Genomic DNA, 17,131 nt, shown 5'->3' on the forward strand with positions numbered 1-17,131 from the left:
GCAAAAGCATACATCTTGCCACTCTACCCTGATGCTCAATCAATAAAAAAAATCACATCCTATCGATAAAACGGAAGAGTTTTACATCTAACTACTTTGTATTGCGTGCACGGTATGACATAGCCTTGGGATCTTGGATTCGAATGCCGGGGCGGGCAAAGTGATATAGGATTTTTCAGTTGATTTAATACTCAATTAGCTCAGTCACGAATTTGTGCCCGATATGGCGATAGGCTCACCCCCTATTATATAATGGGACGAAACACAGGGGAAAAATAGGTACCCTGGTTGCGACTCTGCCTACCTCTCGGGGATGGCAAGACGTGATTGGTGTTTATGTTGAGATATCGGTATTTACCTTATAACATTTAAAATTCCTGTACCTTTGGCAACACTCCAATTCTCAAATTACTCCGTCGAATTAAAAAACTTGACTATATAGATATACTAATTATTATGTAGTAAGTACATTTTTATTAATTTTTTTTGAGCATTAAGTTGATTTACATGTTTAATAGTGCAATTTATTCACTTAATTAACTATTAATTCGGTATCTACCTTCGTACACATTTGAAAAATATAATCATTTTACGTACCTGTCTATATAATTTTTTGTCATGGTCGAAGTGGCGCGCATTGCCTAAAGTTTAAAAATTTATTCGGTTCTAGATTTATTACACTTCAATATCTCACCTATTATTTTTTCTAACACATTTTCATAGCTTACGTAGATAGGTACTAATAGACGCAATATTGAACATTATGTTGAATATTCAAATAACTTGAGCTACACGTGATGACATGAAAAAACGATCTTTCTGCCTGTAGTTTGAATTATTTACCGTTAAACTATTATCCAATTATTTCGATACGTAACGGGAACCCTGATCCTTTGTGGTTCGGGACCATCGGCCATAAGGCCTACAAAGCCGCATCAATCAAAGATGCCTTAACCACCTTTAAAGAATCGTATACACAATGCATGGTATGGTTAAGGGCTCCTTTTTCCGCACTTAGCCCGTAAAAAAGTCGGGCCATTGTGCGTGACGTGCATGCTGGCTACAATGCAAGCCAGCCTAACTCCTTCCAGAAGCGCAGGATCCTCCTGGTGTCTCCACAGGCTTCTCGGAAATACTTACACAATGCATATTGGTTATAATAATTGGTTAACAATCTCAGTGACAATATATAAGAGTGGCGAAAGGGTCCATATAACCTGGTTCCTGCGGGCTTGCCTTAATGTAAAACTAATTATCATTATAACGATTTGGAGACTACATTCATGCTTATTAGTACTTATACGGTGCGTCGGATTCCCTCCGAAAATTTTCACCTATCGCCACTGATATATAACAAACAATTTGCGAATTTGCTTTGATTTTATGCCTTATCACTGTAACTCTAACACCTGTATTTGACAGTTTATGCTTCATACCAGTGGTTCCCAAAGTTGACTAGACTTGACTAGACCGCCTAAAATCTTCCAAATTACGCATACATCTTTTGGCTGTCATGATTTTTTAATAATTAATTATACAGGATCATTTTAACATAGCGTTACTAAATTAAACCACATACTTATCTACTTGGAAATAACACTTTACAATAAGTTACCTAACCCGTAGATGTAAAATAATAAAAGTGTAAGTTTCGAACAAAATAAATATTAATAAAAAGTAATTTTAATTTTACGCATCCTAATGCCACTACTACTATTTTAAGAGGATTCGTGGCAGAGGCAACATCATATTTTCAGTCAGTAATACACTTGCGCACACGCCATATTCGCATTAAAATACAAAATGATAAAAAAATCAGAAAACTAAAATCAGGATTTTTGGTTAATATATTAGTTATTAATGGATGATTTTTGGCACAATGTCTACAAAGATGAAGACGAGTATGTGGTTTCATTTAGTAACGTAATGTCAAAATGACCGTGTATACAAGGATTGTTATTACAATGAGAATTTTAATTAATTTTCCCGTCCATCAGACGGTTATTCCAAACTATCAATATATTGTATTATTTCTCAGGACTGTTAAAAAAAAGGCTAAAACGTGTCTTTTTGTTGAGGTTTGCATAGCCAAATAAAAAGCCTTTTTTAATAATGTTATGTAAACTGGCCGTGTAACAGTATGTATCTTTTGAATTATTGTATTTGGAATGAAATAACAATGTACTGTTACTAAGCAATGTGTGCTAGTCTAATACGGTTGTCTAATGTGTTCACTCTATTGAAAATATAAGTTCCTATTCAACGGAAAACCTGGTTTACTTTTAACACTTACTCTGCAAGGGCGACTCGAAGCCCAACACTTTTCTCAGTAATCTTATTAATATCTCAAATGAAGTAAGTCGTGGTAAAGTCGGTCAGGTATTGGATAAAAAGAGCGAATTGATAGGTATATACATTTCAGGTTGGCATTTCCTGAGACACAATTAGGACATTTTCCTGAGGGAACGGAGGCCGGGTCATGTAATAAAATTAAGAAGACGCCCCGGTCGGACGGTCGTGGTAAGTCGATGTCTTGGGTGGGCATAAAACAAATCCGCTCCGAGCCGGCCGTGAGCACTGGAGGACACAGCGAGCCGTAGAGTCGTCATTACTATTTTTTTTGAGTGTCACTGCATACCTATAAATCAATATTGTAGATTAATTTTGAGAGAGAGAAGTTTTTATTTCAGTGTTTTATATAAAATATGTAGGTTCATAAAATTTTATAATAATTCTGTCGATACTGTTTAGAATATTCCATGACATACTCATTTTAAAGTATTGTTATTCAGATACACTTCCATTATACACGTTCATAGCTGTAAAATAAAATAATTCGTACTATCATTTTTAAAATTACATATCCATTAGATACCTATGCTTAATCCAGCACTATTAATTGAGTGGTACCTAGTTAGGTATTGAATTAATACAGATTGCCATGTTGGTAGATAATCTTTTAACACGTTCACTGCGTTACGGGAAGTATTTGGTTGTAATTGAGTTCTGCTCTGTGCGGCAGCTAGTTGCCCTTGTTTTGCACTCCGTGCGGGGGTGATTTTTTCAAGTATTCGTACACGTAAAGAAGAGACGCCTATATTGCCGGTGTCCTTGCTTGAAGTATATTAAAATTTACGAATAAAATGTACGGGAATTATTTTTTCGTAACGCACAGAAAGGTAATTATTGTACAATAGTGCGATACGGGAACTATTTGGCCGAATCCTAAACCCCGTACCGCACTGAACGTGCGGTACGGGGTTTCTTAAGTTAGTCGTAGTGCTGTGCCCAGTTAATACATTTTTACAGAACGCAATATTTTATTCGTCACGCCTAAGTAGGTAAATTGTACATAAACAATGAAACGTTCACGTAAAAAACTTATTATTGGGAAAGGTGTAAAGACAGAAGGTAAAGAGGCTAGAAACATTATTGTGCGGAGTACTGGTTCTAGTTTACCGAATCCCAAACCATCTACATTTGATTTCATAATGCACAAAATTCCTATTAATTGATAGCAACTATATTGTTATTTTTTCAGTTACATTTTTTCTGCTGATTGTTGTGTCAAATAAAAAATTACGATATCTTTTGTTATGGAGAAAACTTTACATAAGTTAATTTTGTTAAAAGAAACGTTATATTTTTTTATTCATAAATATTTTAAGCATTCCTACCACTATGCTTTTAGGCTTCAGTAAAAGTTATATTCATAACTGAATTAGATCTCAAAAGTTTCTATTAGTCGTGATTATGCAGGATTTTATGTAAAGAATTATTAAAGCTTATATCATTTCATGGTATGGTAACCTGTACTGTTACTTTTTTATAGTTATTTTTTACTTATTACACCCCATCCCTAGCAATATGACTGTTGTATGCGCCACGACAAGTATTTTCCCGTAAAATCAACCATTTCCAATAATACCTGTAACTTTTAAGATATTACTTGGAACCCCGTGCGACTGCAGCTGTGTATACACAAGGATGTAACCTATTGATTGGTACAACAAAAAAAATCAGCTGTGGACTCTCCATGTCTCTGTGGGGGTTTGAAATCAGGACTACGTGCGGGAAAATAGACGTCGTAACGCATATCAGGCATTCTTGATACGGGAAGTATATGACTTGTACAGCACTGGCAGTAAGTTTTAATCTAGCGCAGCCGCAGTGAACGTGTTAATAATAAAATTGCTCAGTAGTGGCCTTAAATGCCAATAAATCATCTACGAATATTTTATTCCATACTTAACCTCAAAACAAAAATTATAATACAACTACACGTGGCGACTCCACAGCGTCGTCCACGTGCGCGATGTTCACATATTCTGAATAACACTTCAATAGCCATGGTTTTGTCCTAACGCACTGGCCGCTGCGCTCCTCATATCGTCGCGTGATATGACTATATACGGGCCCTTTCGCTATCAAATTCTTCCCATATTACTATCATGTTATTTGAGGTTGATGATTACTCGAGATTAAGAGATTTTTCAATCATAAGATATTTTTTTTGCGTCAAACAGTGGCGAGGCGAATCTTAGCGGCTTCTCTTTCGCAATATATGTAAAATCTAACTATTATTAGAACGATTTTCAGACGCAGTCATGCATATTATTAGTAGCTATACGTGGTGTCGGAGTCCCTTTCGGAAAATTACATCCGTCGCCACTGACGTCAAATCAATTATAATTAAACTAATTTAGGAAGTGTAATACTACGTATTCCTATTTTAACTATGGAGTAGGTACATGAAATTTTTTTATCTGATAAGCGAAAAACCAGCCCGCTCTGATATAGTAACTTTTTAATTTATTAAAATCCGTAAAAAGTTAATCTTTAAAAGTTGCCTCACAATCTCTCTATCTCGGTTCTTTTCTAAAAATGTTGGGAACTGCTGACAATTTGCTTGGGTGTGAATGTTCGAGGGCTTCAAGAATAAGTTGACCGAATTGATGGTAGCCGGCCTTTGGTATAAAAAAATATAAATCTCTTAAATTTTTTATATTATGGTTTTCTTAAAAAAAAAATTATAAGTGTGGAATGACAAGAAATAATTACCTCTCACCAGTCGATACAATTATGCCGGCCATACACACGTTGACTCTGGAACGCGACACACTTACGTAGGCCAGTATGGCGTAAAATGAATGAATCCTTGTACCTGTATTAAAAAGTAATGAATCTGGCTCTTGAAACTTAAGAATTTTGGGTTATTACAAAAATCTACTACGAAGTCGTTATAGGTTCGATCTCACCGGTAAACTAGCCCGCAATATCTCTTCCTACTGAATTTCTCAAGCCCTACCACAAGGTAAGGGTTTTCCACTAGTAAAGGAAAGCCTTTACGAGTAGAAAACTATATAGTTAATGCGATTTGTGCGGATGGCATTTCATTGCTTTGAAAGTAAATCATCAATTATTTTTTTAATTGTTTTTAATACTTTACGTAATTGTATTTTGTAATGCGATTTCTGTAAAGAGCTATTAAAAAATTGATAAATATTTTATTTTGCTTTACTCAATCCTATTAAGTTAAATGATTACACTGTATTTGGTAAAAAGAATGATGAACCAAACATTAGTATTTTTGGTTTTGATAAACCTATCTACTGCCTGCTAAAGAAAACCATTATGTCCCTCGATAGCCTCAAGAACTATGTACGAATGCTATTTTCCGCTATAAATCGCCGTGATAAATCCTTTATCACACGTAATCATAACAAACATACAGATTACAAAATACATCGACTAACGATACAAATTTTGTTAATTAATATGCGCATACGCATTGTACTATCATGCTAATGACTATATTACATTACTAGACTCATCTCGACTTCATTTTGCAACGTGCCACTGTAAAATAGCAGTTTACAAAGCACCTGTAGTGAACTGAAATACGGGCCGGTAAAGGCGGAGTCGCGAAGTTGGCCGCAGTTAGGGAAGATTTGTCGCGCGCCCGCTGGCTAATGCCTTACTCTTGCTCTTGTAAGTAAAAATTATGATTATCGCCCGGCAAGAGCTGAGCCCTTGATCCCTAACTAACGGCTGAGAGCGGCCGGAGACGGGACTTTCCTTTTCTTCTCAACTATAACTCTTTTTTATTGCTCTCGCCGGCAGTGCAACGCCGTCCGCCACTGGATTACCGCTCTGACCTAACTGATCGCCTAACACTGCTATGCTCTTTTTATTTGTTCGGATTAGATTTTGGGCAAAATGATATTCGATTTTTCTGCTCACTATCATCCCGGAGTCTGGAATTTGTACCTGATATGGTGATCGCCCACTATCATATCATGGATGGAAATTACAGGTAAAAATTGCATGCCCCGGCTGCAATTCTGCCTACACCTTTGAGGATAAAGGCGTGAGGTGTGTTTGTTTGATTTTGGCAGTTTTGTAATGCTAGGCCAATGGGCGCGTACAATTATATTCCTAGCCCATTAGATAAGATGTACGCATTTACACATCATCTAACAACCTTATTACTTGGAACAAGCTTATTGTAAGTACAATATAGGTACCTAATTATTATATATTTAACAGTATCTACGTTCGACGCATATACTAAATGATTAGTCTTATTTTTTTTATTATTAATTGCTTACTCATTTTCACAGATTCGGATGTGATTCCAGATCCTTAAATGTATTAAGGCTAAGTACTAGCTTTCGTTCGCGGCTCCGGTTGCGTAAAAATACCGGTGACTCTTTAGGGTGGATTTTCGTATAATACTCCCTTAGTAGATGTCTACAGCCCGTGAGGCACCCTACTTACCAATTTTCAAGTTTGAGACTCTTAAAGAGAGCTCCGGAGATGACGTGATAGGCTAGTGGAGTATTTTCCATTTTTAAAGATATGTCGGGGTTTTCATTTTAGTAAGTGGTCAGTATCTAGAAAGTAATAGTGAATCAGCCATTATTAATTTGAAGATGTAAAATGATAAATATATAATAATATACTCGTACATTTATGATTATGATCGTAATAAGATCATGCCTTAGTTCATTTTACCAGGAAAACTTCCGCAAATATTTATACAACTTAAGCATGACAATATTGACCTCGGCATCCGATTGTAACATGTCTATTTTCCTGTTCGTAACAAACATTATTCTCAAAGACCATTTTACATACATCAAACACTAGGTAGTTATTTCTTATTGCAACACTAACATTACAATAAGTATATTAAATAATAAAGAATTTAACCACTTCTCTAAGCAAAAACACAGTGAATTAGCGCTAGAATCTTTAAAGCCAGTAATCGACGTCCGTCGCTCGGGTTATTAAATTTTATAACAAAGTATCTCCGTGTCTGAAACTTGCCAAGTCCCTGTAGAAGACATCAAAAAGTCATTTTCGCGGTAGTGTTTGTGGTCCGTTATTTAATGCATACCGTTTAGCCCACTTCGTGTACGTTTTGTAAAAGTTGAAAAGTGTTTTTTGTACAAAAAGTTTTTATAACGTTATGCAAAGTTTAAATGCGAATTTACTGCTCGATAATATTTTTTTATTTTGAGTCTATTTTTTATTAATGTTAATATGGAAATCTACGCTATTATATAAATATTAGAAGCTCGTTTATTAGCTTGCTCGATAATTTTTGGAATTAAAAATTTTTCACTAACAGAAACTATATTATCCCTAAGTTCTAAGGCTGCTCCTACTCTTGCGACCTGAGAAGAGTCGCATACAGCTAACTTAATATATAAAGGGACGAGCGTGAAATGTTTAAAATTATTTATATTTGTTTTGTGGCTTATATTGTACCGGACTTTTAATTCTTTTACTTTAATTCTATTGTTGAAAGACTCTGGTCCCCCTTGTCTGTCCCCTTTGTCTTAATTTGCCTAATCTTTGGTATCTTTAGAGAGGTCTTCTTAATTAATATTGTTATATTGTTATACAAGCAGATCCTTAGTTAAGTGAATGTATCCGTCAAATACGGTATAACCTGATACCATCGATGATTTTTAACAAAAAAGATAAGTTTGTTTTATAATATTTATAGGAATCTAGAGAATGTTTCGATGCGATTAATTATTGACAAAAAAACTTTAAATACCTTAAAAGTATCTAAGATTTTAGGACAATTGTCGTTCCTTATTATGAATTTGATCCTACACGGATCCAGCGCGTGTTCGAGTAACACCACTCAAACAGAAAAGTGATACCAGCTGAGCTACGAACCTGCAAAACAACATCACGATATGAACCACGACGTTATAATTTATTAGCATCGCTTACGGTCTTAAAAGATCTTTTTAAGTAATAAAATTTTTTTGTTCCAACAAATAACTTCTTAATTTTTCTATTTGTTTATGACTTACTATGTGCTCGCGGTGCCGCCTGTTTACGACCTTTCCGATATAAATGCCTTCCTGTGTATTTTTTCCGTATAAAACGAGCTCTCTACATCAATAAGTTAATCTTGGATATCGCCTAACTGTATGCTAAATTCGATCCAAATTCGTTCAGCGGTTTCAGCCTTTTTTTAATTGTTTTAATGACGAGACGAGCTTGCTGTTTGCCTGATGGTAAGCGATACGATCGCCTATAACCAGTAGACACCATCCAACACTTTGAATTACCAAGTATTATTTGATATTCCACTGCGCTTGCCATCTTGAGACATGAGATGTTAAGTCTTATTATGTCCAATAGTTACACTGGCTACAATGTTATTTAAACCGGAACACAACAAACGACACACTGCTGCTTGGCGCCAGAAACAAACATAGCGGCCTATCCCACCACCAGTAAATTCTAACATCCAAACAACTTTACGACCTTTCGCATTTAAAATATAATAAGAATTGTGTAGGCTTTAAGTGTGTATCTCCTCATATAAGTATTGATTGTGTGAATCAGATTTTATTTCTGCCTATTTGGTCCTTGCATTATATTCTAGTATATAGACAGTCGCGAAAGAAAAACACCGTAAATTACCTATATACATAATATCCGACATTTAAAATTAAAGTAATCTAAATGTCGCGTGGTGATAGCAGTAGGTCCTCACGCTCCTGGATGTAATCTTATCCAAAAAGAGCTTAAAGAAATCACGATAATCAATATTAAGTAGGCAGGTGTCCAATAAAACATTATTTTATAATGTGTGTAATTCAATAGTTGAAAAATAAAACTTAAAAACATTAACCGGAAAAAGGAAAACTAAGATGGAGGCATCATAAAACATGGAAGTCGGTTTCACAAGTGCAATACAATACATAAATGAGAGGCGACGGCGGCTGGGGGTCGCGGAGGCAGCCACGGTCGATTAAGGAAGCGAGTGCAGCGTTGCCTTGGCGACGGCGCCATCTTGACACCTCCCCGACTCTCCCCATACACCCCACCACTCCCCAACATCCCCTCTGTAAACAACCCCGCTGTATCGTTGCACTGAAACACTCGATATATTTAAAAGGTTCGCCACTCGAGTCGTTCCCTAGAATCACTGCCGCGCAGATAGGATTGACAATTTATTTGCAGTATAAATGTTGCTATAATTGTGTTCAGACGCTGCTCGCTAGACTATTGTATATAAACGAATGCATTCATTATTTTACAGAAAATATGCTTTTATATTTATTTGACTTAATTGCTAGCTGTTTGGCTTAAGTTTTAATAACAACATTGTTTTGTGAAAACTAGCTTCACAAGAAGGCTCTACTGCGGAGTTTGACGCTACTGAATTATGACACTCCACGCGTTGTCCTTGAAAGATTTTTGGATTTGTTTGCATTCTACTCGCATAAATGAAAATCAAACTACGTTGGCCTCCGTTTAAGTTTGTGATGGTATAAGATTATTGAATTTTTGTATTATTTATAGAAGCAATATTTAGGTTTTTCTGCTCAGTATCAGCCTGGAGTCAAGAATTTGTGCCCGATATGGCGGAAGGCTTGCCCCCTATCACATCATGAGACAGAACATACTAGGCGAAAATTGGATGCTCTGTCACGCTTCTGCCTACCTACATACTTTGGGGAAAAAATGCATGATGGATGTTTAAGTATTTATCTCACCGATAGACAGGGATCTACTCAACAATAGAAATAAATTAGAAATTGGCACCACCACGGCAGCTATCGAGCGCATTGTTGGGTAGATAATAATATTGTACTCTGTAATTAAAAATAAATTTTATTAAGTCAAAAAATTGCAAATTTACGACAAAAATATATACTTTATTTATTGGGTGACGGCGACGATACGAATTTAATTTCATAATACTGAAAGTGCAGTTGAATTTATTTTCTTTCGCAAGTGTTTTGCTGAATATATTGAAATTATGTAGAGCGATTCTCAATAGAGTTTGTCACAGCACCTATAAGACATAAGGTATTTCGTATTATAATTATTTTTACGTTGGACTGATATATAGAAAACCATTGAACAAAAAAATATTTAAGTCATTTCATAAACACTCACAGTTTGTGTAGTGGTCACACTCTATGTTCAATTGAAAAATGCTCCTTGGTGTATGAAATTAAAAAAAGTTTATTTTAGGTTATGATGTTCGAAATTCAAATCGAAACGCAATATTATAACATTTCGTTTCGATATGATTTTTTAATTATTTAAACCGCGGTAAGTCTATATTGTAATACGTAAAGAAAAAAAAATCTACTTCTTTTTAAGCACATTGCGCGCATGGAGGAGTGTTTAAATTCAGCGTGATTAAAGTATATGTACGATGCAGAAAAATAAAATTTATATATAATATGTGTTACAAATACAAGTTAAGTCGAATTTCGACTATTAGAACTTATAAATATCTCTGTCTCGTATTATTTTAACATTATTCAAGGAATTTAAAACTGCATGTCGTGGTGCAAGCTACAGCGATGGTGAACGGTGACTGTTCAATTACACATGTATTGTCGCGAAGACAAATGGCTCCCATTATTCAAGATTAGGTACAATACGTCCAGCGTACCTATCTAATGTTGCCGAATGGACTAAAATCACATTTGCTGTTAGTTGATTTATGATTTTTCGTAGGTAGAGCATTATTACCTATGAATGGACATTGGACACTCTTTGATAAAATAAATAAATTGGCACACATTTTTTGGACGAAGAACATTTGTTTATAATGGGTTTATATATATGAATGGTAAATACGGATTTTCTATATATTATGGATGGTAAATAAATCTGTGAGATAATAGATATATTTTTGTATCTTAAAAAAATATATATATATGTTTCGGTAATGGTTCTAACAAAATAATAATATAAGCAGAAACTAAATGATTGATATATTTCTGAAAGATATTGTAAAATAAGCAATTAAATAATAACAAATACAACACAAATAATTTGGGTTATATAGGGTTATTTTACATAGTAATTTGCTAGAAATATAGAAAATATGATCTAACTTTAATTTAAAATACTCTTTTATCTTTTCAACATTACTTCGAAACGTTTAACATATTGTTGGGGACGTGGTTGTTTTCTTCTTTTAGTTAATATAGCACGTAAGACATACAAGGCCGCTTCACGCAGCACTAATACCCATTAAGTTAATATTACGAAAACAGCAATCTGTACGTTCTAATGTATTATGTAGTATTACGAAGGCGCCGAGACCCGCTTACTTCTTATGATTTATTCATGAACGAACAACGTTAAATTTGAACATGCCTACTTGTATATTACTAATGTAGAATATTTTAATATGAACGTCAAGTGGTTTATGAAGGCAATTTGTATTTCAAGATTAATCGGCAACTATGTAGTTTGATGTAGTGTTTTACGAAATAAGTGAGTATTTATTATTTATTTTAATTATTAGAATATATATACTTGGAATATATAAGCGGGCTTAATGCCGAAGGAATTTTCTGCCAGTCAAACAGTTGGTGAAGGTAACAAGGTAAGTTTACACAACGTGAGAAGGTAGTTGTTAAACATTAATATAATAAAGACTAATATAAGTTATGTGTTTACAATTGAAATGTGATTTTATATTCAGAATTCTGTGAGGATCTCGGCTGTCGTCTAGCTTTGTTGGTTACATAAATAGTACGAGCATGTGTGTCTTCAAATCGTATAGTAACTGATCATAAATAATAGATAACATATCCAGTTTCTTCTTGTTCCTGGAAACAAACTCGTAAGGGGTTTTATAATGCGAATTTAACTCCTTGACATGCAATATTTAAATCGTGGTAAAAAAATTATAATAAACATTTATTATAATTATTGTACAAATATAAAGTTTAGTATCATCATCATGTACATTAAAATCTAATCAAAGTGCCAATTTTAATTCTTATCCATATTTTGTCATGTACACACAGCGACTGTATACAAACAATATACGAAAGAAAAGTTGTTTGAAGTCGGAAACAAAGCCAATCCGGCGCGGTTATCCGTGATATTTTCAGTAGAAGTCGTACCTTATTCGCAAACATCGCAGCTCCGACACAATACAGTGCGAAACGAAATTCGAAGGATAGATAATTTCGCACAGAAAGAAATAAGGCGAAAGGGAAAAAATATAAATTGAATAGTCGAATACACGCATCCCGGCATTACCATAAAGGCAACAGGGATCAAGCGGGATTCCTCTACGAACTTTTTTATTTTCCTTCCACCTCTAAATCTCCCAGGGAAAGCTTCGCGAATCTGCAAATGTTGATTTGATGATGTCGTGTCGCGTTCGAGCGTCTCGCGTCAGTTTTGCTCGTCAGTCGTCACTTGCGCGGCTTGTTTGACTGACCGAAGATTTATTGCTTACGCTTTACTGACCCATGATTACGTGCACTTATTTCTAGTTTTATCTTTAGGGTGGAAGCCAGCTTTTTATGTTCGTGCAATAAAATAATTATAAGAGTAGGTACAGAATGATACAGATTGCAGTCGTTCGGTCAGTTGTTTGATTTAGAATGATTGAAGTAAGTACTTTTGAAAATTAATAACTGTGTCAATTTCGAAACTATATTTTGATACTTGTATATGCGGTGTTGTTTTTGTAATATTGAGTGTACGGAAGGTTATAAAGACTTTTCTCCGCAATATAACCAAATTTGATCTCCTTTATGTACCATGTATATAGCAATTGTGTACGCGTGTTGTTTAATATACAAAGAAGCGAGTAGGTGAATGGAGCTAACGACTAGGAGCAAAAGGTTGCGGGCGCCGCTGCAGGATTACGCGCTCATCCATTGTGGTCATTAAGATACATTACCCCGCGCCGCCGCCCCGCACCGCTCCGCCACCGCCCCGCCGTTCCCCGCCACACCCCTCCGCACCCCGACACATTTCAACAAACCAGACCCCATTTTTAATTCAACTTTTCTCCAATTTGCATGATTACTTTCGTTTTTATTATCCTACGAAAGCAAAGGCGCTTCAAACAATCTGTTCTAGTAAATAAATACCTATTACACTGTCGCAGAGGATTGGAGTATCTCATGGAGGTTTGATGAAATCTAAAGCTTTCTCCTCCGCCGTGCTGATTATTGTCGCTGATAGTCGGGTAAGTGCTTTACAATACCCATAAATGGTCTTAAGAGGAGGTGTTTGGAAGATTATCTGCGATTTAGTTTCGGTTTCGCGTTACCTGCAACAAAAGGTGGGATATACATGTTCATACATTATTAGCGTCAATACATAATGTAATTGCTGTAGACTTGGATAAGATTAAAGATTGAACCCTGTATAACATTAATTACGCAGGGTTAAATTGCGTGGAACAGTTTTAGTGAGCCGCATAGTGCGCAACTATACGAGGCCACAATTTTGAAACAATTACCTCCAGCTCAATATCGTAAGATTAAGAAAGTCCACGGTCGGCGTTAGGATTTGGGAGCGAATGAGGGCGAGCCGTCTTAACAGCCCGACTCCACAAATTGCGGACCTTAACGAGGGCATAAAACTCGAGTCGCACTCCCGGAGACGCCACAGATTGTACTCAGACTTAGTTCAGGATTAATGGTGTAGAAAACAGATTATCATTGGCCGGATTTCCATTAGTGCAGACCCCTGCCACCGGCGCGTGAAAACTCCGCAGATAACAGCCACTCGGTGATATTATTTTCCACATAACGGAGCAGCGCGTCTCCCAATTTAATTCTATTACGTAGTGTCGCGTTTGAACGACAGCACAATAAAATTGTTTGAGTCAGCGATGGGATCCGCGCGTCGCGGCGCGGCGGGCGCTCCGCGCTGCGAGGCTTTGCGAACATATAGTTCCAGATATCCGCGTCGAGGATTCGCGCCTTTATTGAACACACAATCATTTCCTTTCTATTATTCTAGTTTTGCTTTGTTTTCATTTTGATTTTAGCGAAGTCAATGGACCGTCTCGTTTCCGTAAAACGTTGGAGATATCTTGCTAATGTATTGCACAATGTTATAAAAGTGTTTAATGATATGGCAAAATTATTTTTGATTTAGTTACTAATTGTTTTTAGAAGTTTGATATTTTATGATTCTTTAGCTAAAGATTCGACAGATTTTACGTCAGATATGTTTTCTTTTTGCCTTACTATCATAGCACAGCGCCGCGTTTATTCGAGCTGAAATGATTTTCCCTGCTCGGTGTTGAAAGTCCTCTGCAGCGAGACCATTGACTCTCATGTCTTTTCCTAAATGTGAAATTAGCTTTAATAATGTAATAATTAAATCCCAACATTTTCATATCATTTTTATGTCGCGATTTTTAGCATGAGGTGCTCTACAATTTAACTTTGTTTCAAGGGTAGACTTGCCATTAAACAAAATCATGATAAAATAATTTTCCACTCTCGAATTTTACTATGAACCATACGACAAATAACTTATTTCAGTTCAGTTCATTCATTTTATATTAGTTTATGATGGGTGACCTTTACGTAATCCTCCGCTTGTACGAATAGATTCGATTCTTATGATCTTTTAATATATTTCTATTCGATATTCATCTATTTTTTTATATCTAGTTTAAAAGATAAAAAGCATTTTAATCTACATCAAAATTTTCACTTTGGACCAAAGTTGTAGGTCAAATATTTTGACGACCAATAAGACACATTGCAACTCTCAACAGTCCTAAAAATTATGCCGGCCTCTCAATGTCGTAAGCTTTTAAAAATAAATCTCCAACGAGGCGCATAAAATGCTACATACAATATTTTTTTATTTACCATTTTCAAATCACCAGTCTGCACATCTACCGAGTGCGTAAGCAACACAATAAATCCGCGCCAAAACTTTAAACATTACACGTACGCGACGCAGCCATTTTAATGAATACAAATGACATTTGCAAATGTGCATAATCCACAAATTAGTTACGGAGCCCATGGTCTCGCCCTCGGGACCCCCGCGATCACTAAATACCAGCATACGTCGATAAATCGCGCGTGCCTTTACAGAATGTCATGTCACTGGAAAATAGTGGAATATTTACGTGAGCATAATCCTGTATATCTTATTTTATATTTAAATGTCTATCATAAGTTTTAATAATATAGGGTATCCTAAAATGTATGTGTCAATTTAATTAAATGTTGTAATTTTTATATTTATATCTAAATATGGTATTTGTTTAATATTTATTGCCAGGTCCGGAAAAAATCTTGCGGATTTTGTTTGAAAAATTACTATTGAATTGTTGTTTTTCTCAAATCCATTGACTGAATTTTCTTCGCTACACCTGGTTGATTTCATTTTTAATGTTTTTGCATCAGATGAATTTCGTACTCGTAAACATGTAAATTTTCCCTAAAAATATATTATAGACTGCTTGGATGGTGTTGAGTACGAAAATCACTTATTGTTAGTGTAAAATTATTATGCAACAACAATAATAATCTTTCGTATAGCGTTCGTTTTACGGCTAAACTACTACTTTCTCCACAATAATTATTTTTTGGACTTGACCATAAAAAATACATGCAATGTTAATCCTTTGTAAATTTTAGGAAACCTGTATAACGGTATTAATATTTATATAGTTAGCTTGTTGAATTGGTAAGTTCATTTTCCGGGCCTATGCGACAGCCAGTTGGGAATAGAATGGAATATCGAGACGAAGGTTCGCAGGTATAAAATCCAAGGCACACGTGACACACCTCTGATTTTTCCAATTTACTTATGTATATAACAACTCCTTGGCTTAAATGGTGAAGTACATTTTGAGGAAATGTACGTATCTGAGAATTCTCCATAAGAATTTCAAGGATATGTGAAGTCTGCTAAGTCGCACTACGCCATCGTGCAAAGCCCTATTTTTACTTTGAGTTTACTTGATTATTACCACGAAAAGGTCTTTAACATTTTCTGATACTTCACATCTGTAGCGCGTACCCGCCGGATCACAACAGCAAATAAGAACTAGAACAGCAAACACAGCAATAATTTGATAAATGAACACCTAACCGCCGATAAAGCCATCGTGCAGTATGCCTGCGAGCTATAAAATTCTCCAGACGCATCCCTACAGACGATTGTAGGTATAATAACAGGAATTGGGCTTCTTTACGCCTCATCTAGCGCTCGTTATGCTCCGATCGTAAATCTTCGCTCCCCGCACGACCCCTCCTCACCCCACACTCAAACCTTCGAATCACACGTCATAATCTTGATATAATAAGTGAAATATTCATGGAAGTGTTGAGGTTTCGTTAGTAAGTCTGTTTTTGGATTGTCTGTTTATTTATTAAAACTCCTTTGTGTATGATTTTCTAATTTATGTGTTTTGTATTGTTTAATAAGGTATGAACGTCTATGTTTAAATTGTTAGCTTATACATGATCTTTGAATATAATTAAAGTAAACACAAAACAGATTGAGCTAAATTTTGGCCCATAAATAATCATGTCCTGGGCTAATATTAAAGGCTACTATTTTTTCCAAAAAAATTATTACTGGGTCTTTAATATTGGCTTTTTAAAAGAATCCGCGAGCAACACCTAGTGTCCAAAACCATATTTTAAAACAATATCTAACCAAAGTAGACAAGTATTCAGTGTTCCATCTCCAACGAAAGAAGAAAATACTTAAACATTATTATTCTAAAACCACCGGATCATAAACATGTAATAACACGCAAACAAACATAAACAAAATTCAGTATCAATGTTATATTTACGAGATAGACTATCGTTTAGTTTAAAGGAAAGTA

The sequence above is a fragment of the Manduca sexta genome, chromosome 24 (assembly GCF_014839805.1).
Source record: "Manduca sexta isolate Smith_Timp_Sample1 chromosome 24, JHU_Msex_v1.0, whole genome shotgun sequence".
In the NCBI taxonomy this organism is placed as follows: domain Eukaryota; kingdom Metazoa; phylum Arthropoda; class Insecta; order Lepidoptera; family Sphingidae; genus Manduca; species Manduca sexta.